The sequence below is a fragment of the Aplysia californica genome, unplaced genomic scaffold (genome assembly GCF_000002075.1).
Source record: "Aplysia californica isolate F4 #8 unplaced genomic scaffold, AplCal3.0 scaffold00036, whole genome shotgun sequence".
Lineage (NCBI taxonomy): Eukaryota > Metazoa > Mollusca > Gastropoda > Aplysiida > Aplysiidae > Aplysia > Aplysia californica.
The window spans coordinates 1,899,180-1,907,121 of record NW_004797306.1 but is presented as its reverse complement, the minus strand read 5'-3'; positions in this window follow the sequence as shown (position 1 = coordinate 1,907,121).

The window sequence follows — 7,942 nt, the reverse complement described above, 5'->3', positions numbered from 1 at the left end:
CCTCTTCTTCTCCCTCTTCTTCTCCCTCTTCTTCTCCCTCTTCTTCTCCCTCTTCTTCTCCCTCTTCTTCTTCCTCTTCTTCTCCCTCTTCTTCTCCCTCTTGTTCTCCCTCTTCTTCTTCAAAAGGTCACGACGATTGGAACAACTGCATTAATAATGCAAAACTGGGATTCACTGAGTTGAGTCTCCACAATTGGTGTCATTATCATTCTTAGTATATTTTGGTAAACGTTTCACTCACATGGCTGAGAAGGGATATTCCTCTGTAGGTTCCACAGTCTCTTTTGTTACCTTTCTTTTTCCAAATAAGCACAATAACAGCTCGTTGCCAGTCATCGAGTGTTGTTTTTGTCGCACAAGCCAAGTTAAATATCCTCCCTATCCAGAGTAATGGGGAGCTCTGTAAGAGCTGCTTCGTCCGGTAGGGTCAGTCATGCCCAGCAGGTGACACCAGATTGTCATCAAGATACTGCTTACAAAGGAAAACTCAAACGAGAAACATAGCAACCTCGAATGTGAGAACACTGCTAGAGAAAGCAAAACTAGACAACATCAAGAGAGAAATGAAGAGAATGAATGTGAATAACATCATGGGTTTATGTGAAGTACGATGAACAGGAGCTGGAAGCATATTGTCAGACAGCTATAAAATCATTTACTCAGGAGGCAACAAACATGAAAGAGTAGTAGCGATCATCATGGACATACCAATATCGAAGACACTTAAGGGGTACTTGACAATATCAGATAGAGTTATGCTGGTGAGACTGAAAGGATCATCCTTCGATACAACCATCATCCAAGCGTATGCACCAACCTCAGAAAGCACAGAAGAAGAAATTGAGAAGTTTTAAGATGAAATAAATCAAGCAAAGACACATAGTAAATCACAAGATATTGCCATAGTCTTGGGAGATTTTAATGCAAACGTGGGAACAACAAGACATGAAGACATAATGGGCCCAATATGGAATGGGAACCAGAAATGAAAGACGAGAAAAATGGATAGAATGGGCCATCCTGAATGACACGATTATTGGAAACACTTGGTATGAACAGCTGCCAAGAAGATTATGGACCTGGAAAAGTCCTAGAGACAGCGCTCGCAACCAGATGACTATATTGTGATCAAGAAAAGATACAAAAAAGGGGAAGCTAAATGTCAAAACGCGCCCAAGAGCAGACTGTTACAGTGACCATTTACCTGTAGTGGGAAATTGATATCCAAATTGGAACATGCAGAATGTAATCCACCACACACAACTGCAAGCACATCCACTACACAATATAGGCTGATCACTGCGGTCAGACTACAAAATGACCAATCGGCTCATAAAAGCCTTTATCGGTAAGCTGGGGTGCTAGGCCCGTATAGAGTAGGCTTTGCCCGGAAGCCTAAGGGTTTTTATTTTGCCTTGCATGAGGCGGCTACAAATTAGCGAACTGGCTACACTATCCCACTCACTAACAATATTTAGGTCACAAAATACATATAACAGTCTTTCATGCTCTGATCCACATCTGGCGCGAAGCTATTTGATTTTTTTTTAAAATAGTGGTCTATGTGGAAGTGTTATATGTTATTTATAATTTCATATCTTCATTAACACTCCTCCCACGCCCACACCGCACCCTCGATTTTAACTTTTCTTATGCTTTTTACTTTGAAACGCTGTTATACAAGCATACCTTTATCTTATTGGTGTTTGTGTTTATTTGTTTGTGTGTGTATGTGTTTGTGTCTATGTGTTTTTGTTTGTTTGTGTGTGTGTGTGTGTGTGTGTGTGTGTGTGTGTGTGTGTGTGTGTGCGCGCGCGCGCGCGCGCGTGTGAAAGGTACTGAGAAGGAGGAAAAAGAGATTGAATAGAGAGAAAGAGATACATTTGAGTGAGGAGAGAGAGGCAAGGGGACGAAGAAAGAGAGAGAGAGAGACAGAGAGACAGAGAGACAGAGAGACAGAGAGACAGAGAGAGAGAGAGAGAGACAGAGAGAGACAGAGAGAGACAGAAAGACAGAGACAGAGATAGGGGGAGGGTGGGCTGTTGGAATAATACCAGGTTAAGAACTAATTGTAAAACATAATCCTTTAAAAAAAAGAAATAAAATGACCCAACTACATCTTTCAAATGTCATTCAATTCATTTTTATTCTATTTCTCTCTATTTCTGAAATGTTAATTGTTTTAGACCCATTATATTATAATCCTATTCCCTGAAGACAATAAATAGATACCTTTAGTATGGAAAAGTAATCAGAGATTAAGAGCATTCAATTCAAACATGATAGAGGCGACGGCGTGCATTAAGACAATACAGACATTTTCATGTTATCTATGATTTTTAAAAATGAAAGAACAAATTAGCATCATGCCAATAGCTGTTGTGACTGTGTGTATAAAAGAGACTTAGTGCCAATGTACATCGCCTTCGTGCATCTAGTCAACAGGTAGGTATCAGCTCAAGTCTAAGAAAAAGATGTGCACACAATGCCAATTGCCCAAGTCGAAAGTCCAGCTGCATCGTCTTTCGAAGTCGAGACTCGTTGAGGACGGTTCGTTCACAATGAGATCTCGAAGTTGTGTGACGTATCAGGTATTTTTTAAACGTGAGACAAGTCTCATTATGTACACGTTGTAAGGGTGTGGTCATAATGTTAAACACTACCATATAATGGCAAACAGACGGAGAAGTAGAACACAGTAAATCGCTCTCCTGTATTACGTGAGATGAACAACTGTCTCTTGTCAACCAAGGACGCACACGAAAGCTTGTGCTGAACTCATCCAGAAGAGCAATTAGCCGTGCTTCTCTTTTTCGTCTGTTGTCGTTCGTGAAGTAGCTCTTTGCTTGATTTTACTCTCTCGGAGGTTTGGTAAAGTTTGTGAAGTGATTAGAGCTGCTGTTTTTTTTCTTTCAGTATTTCTTCTCCTAGCCCCGAGACGAGATAACAACACCATGAGGCTCTCGTTTCTCCCGTCCCTTCCGCTGGTTCTTTTCCTCGTCCTTCACAGACACATAGGCAGGACATCGGGATGTGAAAGAGTTTATCCGAAATTCCGGCCTGAGTCTGACGTGGTAAAGACCACGTCACAACACTCTTCCCCGCCCTCAGGGAAAAGAGCTCTTCTCGATGAAGATGGCTTCCAATCGCAGCTCATAAAATCGTTGCTTTCGGATGTGGTGAAATGGAAATGGTGAAGTTCTCTTTCCATGAAAGAGGTGATAAAATTGTTTAATGGGCTTTAATAACAGAGTGAAAAGATTAGAGGTTGACAAAAGAAAGTATAATCCTGACATACACAGCCGTCAAGAATAAGTTCTATATTAATGATAATACTATGGCAGATAAAAAAAATTCAAACAATTTATCATAATGAGAAGTAATCATCAATTATAAGTTCGAGGTGACGAACATAACGAAACGGACAAAATACATCAAATCTCGAGTGCGAATAACATGTATTTATATTATTTGGTGGGACAAGAAGCCACAGGAGTTCTAGCAAAACTGCAAGTATTTCTTTGAAACAGACTCAGATTCTGTGTATAGACGTTTTGAGTGGTCAAAGTTTAACGTGTATTAAATTGGTCCTGTTGAGTTGTGGACATCCAGCTTGCACACGGGACCACCGAGAATTTCCGGCCTTGTCCGGGAAGGTAAGATGTTAGATCTTTTCTACTACAAAATAAGGGGTGTGACTGCAAGTCAGCAGTAAGACAGAGCAAAGTAGAAAGGATGGTGAAGAGTCAAGAGCCAAGAGGAGGCGGTAAAGGGGAGGGGGAGGGGGCATAAAGTGGAGACGAAAGCAGACCACAGAACATAGTGTAGTTAAAGAGCAAGAAAGGAGATGAAAGGAGAAAATTTTAGAGAAGAAAATGTTCCATAACTCTCAGATCTCGAACCCTGGACCAATAATAGAATGGGAGCCGGAAACCATAACCTCTAGACCACGAGAGCCCCGTCAACACACTTAGCGTGTTGAAGATTCGAACCAGGATCACCAGAATTTCAGTCTAACGTGATAGCCATTGCACGAACCAAATAGACAAGACTACTCGTTGTACAGTGATGATTGTGTCAGGATTTCCTTTTTCTATCAGTACTCATCCTGCGGTGTCCATTTTATCCCATTTATTTCCTCAACGTTTTCTGATAATGACCATCCCTTTGCCCTAGTCAGGAAAGAATTTTCAGTGTTCATAATATGTTGTGTTTATTATCAACACTCATGTTTCGGTGTCCAATTTTACTCTCTGATTTCATCAATGTCTTCTGATATTGACCAACAGCTTTTCCTGGACAGGAATAAGTCACCTTTGTCGGGTTCTTGGACTAAAGACAAGGCCGCAGAAACCCGAGATGAGCAAGTTGCCAAACTTTAACGTTTTGCCGGCTCCACCATCACCCCCAATAACAACAACGACAACAGAACTACAACAACAATAAAACAACGACGCAAATAAAGCTAGTCATTGTATTCATTTTTACACAAGGCACACTGTGAGATGAGTTACGGTGGAAATTTATGTTTAAATTAAATCCATGGCCTGAATAGGATTGGACATTGCCCAAGGACTGTTGTTCGTTTCTCTTTGGTTAGTGTTCAGGTTTCGAAAAATATATAAGAGCAACGTTTTGTGCTTATGTTAGGGGTTATTGGACAGTGGTACGGTTGGTTAGAATTTGAGGATCGAATTTTTGAGATTGGTGTTAGAGTTTGTAAACACGTCAGTACAGTCTAAGATTATCCATGAGGCCCTGCCCAACCATGCCCAACAAGAACAGCCTGGGCGCAGTAAGAAAACGTCAGAGAAACTCACAGAATTTTCAAAACAACATCTGGAGTGAGACAAGGTTTCGTCCTTTCACCACTTATATTCTCCATCAATAAAACAATCACCAAAAAGAGGATAACATAGAACTAGAGGCATTGACTGAGTTACGTTTAGCTGATGATCAAAACCTTGCACACAAAGGTGAACAAATCATTCAACACCACAACATCTAATTAAATGAAGAATGAGACAAATTTTGACATATTATAGAGATCAACACAAGCAAAATAAAAATAATAAAAGCAGGTAGAAATTCTTGGCCCCTCAACATACACGTTAACAATAACAAGCTCAAACAAAGCCAAGAATTCAGGTACATTTGAAATGTATTCAAATAGGTTGGATGGATTAGTAGAAAGATAAAAAGTAGGGTTTTAAAATATAAAGAAAATGTCTCTTACTAGATTGCTCCACTTCCGAAAGATCCTCTTATTTCTTATCCGCATGAAAACAAAAGCCTGAAGTTGGGCGAAACGTAGAACATTGTCTTGAATACACTTAACTTGCCTTAACTATTCAAGTCTCATTATACATTTATTTTTGTTCTTGTCGTTTGGTTTTTTTTCTTATCAAACAGCAATAAAAACAAAAGCGGAAATAATACTATCTCTATTCAAACACTTACCTATCAAGGCCAAACACAACCCTTGAAAAAGACATTAGAGAAAAGAAAAACAATTTGTGAAATGTGTTGTTGGTGTGTCAGTGATTTTTTTTCTTTACTTTAATACTCTGGTCCCCCCCCTCTCCCCCCCCTCTCCCCCCCCCCCCCCAAAAACACACTCGCCCACTTTTAACTTTTGTTATCCTTCTGTTTACGTTAATTTACAAGCTGTTATACAAGGTTCGACCCTGTGTGTCACGTCCAACCGGGGCTGAGAGGGATATCATGTCCACTTTGTGGAAAAATGTATATTTTTTTACATAACACACACCTCTGTTATAACTGTTACGTAACGTATTGGGATTTAGACAGTACCCTTTCTTCTACTCAGTTGTCACTTTTCGGTTACTGTGTACTCTGGGACAAAAAACAAACCAAAGAGCCCTTTCAAGCGTGCGTTTCTTCACTCTCTCTCAATCTGTTTGTACCCCTAAACCGAACAACATTACACACTTGGACAGAGGAATCTGAGAGCTACAGCTGGTTACGAAATGATTCTAAAAGCCGACCAATAAGTACAATAAATGTGCCGACAGAGTGGAGTCACCTTGCCCGCACCTCTTTCCAGTCTGGCCCCAATTTGGGGAGCGGCAGGTTTAACTTACAGGAAAAGTGTTGCAAGCGACAGAGTAGAGCCACCAACCTCTCACCTCCCCTTTTTGAGGCGAATCCCCTCCAAGGTTGGTGACTGAATATTAACGAAGCACTCGGTGTGTGTAGTCACTTGCACACGATACAAGAGGGCTTGGCTAAGCCTAGATCTTTCTTTTCTTGTGCAGTACCTTATCAAGCAACTTCCAATTATAGCCAAGATGGATCCCGAATAAGTTGAAGCTACAATCAATGCCGCGGAGAGGAGAAAACGTGTATACGACAAGACAAGCCCTGAATACAGTAACAGAATCTATATCAGCTACGAATGGAAATAGATTGCAGAGGAAGTAGGTTGCCTCAAAAACATTTTTATATTGAGAAAATGTAATAACAATCACGAAAACTGATTCAAAAGAGTGAAGAGTCACCCCTTCATAGGGGACGTCGGGGGAGGGGAGATGCCTTCACTCTGCCGCCGATTTTCCTCTGCCCTTGCTCTCCCCAAAAGGGGAGTCGAGAGGCTTGGGGCTAGCTCCAGAAAAGTGACTCCTTTCCGTCTACACCTTAGCCTTAAGAATGACTCCGCTAAATCGGTCACATTTTGTTCTAAATCACTGCGTATTTGTCATTGAAATGTAAAATCGAATTTAGGGTCATAAAATTATATTCCTGTGCGATGAAATCAATAAAGAAATACCTTTCATATTGGCAAAGCTATTAACTGACAGATTAAGAACAACTAATTGCAATTAAACTTGGAAGAAACAACGGTGTGCATTAAGACAATACCGACATTTTATTGTTATCTACGAGTGTTTTGTAAAAGAACAGCTGTGGTGGCTGTGTGTATAAAAGAGACTAGAGGGCGAAGAGCCAATGTACATCGCCTTCGTACATCTAGCTAGTCAACACGTAGGTATCAGCTCAAGTGTTAGAAAAATGATGTGCACACGATGCCACTTGCCCAAATCAAAAGTCCAGCTGACTCATCTTTCGATGTCGAGACTCGTTGAGGACGGTTCGTTCACAATGAGATCTCGAAGTTGTGTGACGTATGTGGCCCTTTTTAAAAAACGTGAAACAAGTATCATTGTTTACACATTGTAAGGGTGTAGTCATGTTACTAAACAATTAATTAACATATGATCGCCTACGGGCGGAAAAGTAGAACACAGTAAATCGCTCTCCTGTATTAAGTGAGATGAACAACTGTCTTTTGTCAACCAAGAACACACTAAAAAGCTTGTGCTGAACACACCTTGATGAACGATTGGAATTGCTTCTCCTTCTCGTCTGCTGCCGCCGTTCGTGAAGTAGCTCTTTGCTTGATTTTACGTTCAATGGGGTTTGGTAAAGTCTGTGAATTGATTAGAGCTGTTGTTTTCTTATTTCTGTATTTCTTCTCCTAGCCCCGAGACAAGCTGACAACACCATGAGGCTCTCGTTTCTCCCGTCCCTTCTGCTGGTTCTTTTCTTCGTCCTTCACGGACATGTATATAAGATATCGGGATGTCTCCGCGTTCCTCATATCGATTATGAATTAGTTCGAAGGTCCCTGCTTCATTCTGACGAGACTGGCCTTTTGATAACGACCACGCCACAACACTCGTCCCCACCCTTGAGGAAAAGCGTTCTTTCTGTTGGAGACAGTTCCCAGTGATCCATAAAAACGCCGATTCCCAGGGAAGACGAAACGATGGAGACAGGAATATTACCACAATCCAACTAAGGGCAAATGATGAGGCTTCCCGTCGGTGAAAAAAGGTGAAATATGATTTTATTACATTATTACACTTTGCAAAAAAGAGGAAAAGTTCAGAGGCTGAAAAAGAATTATCTTGACATATGC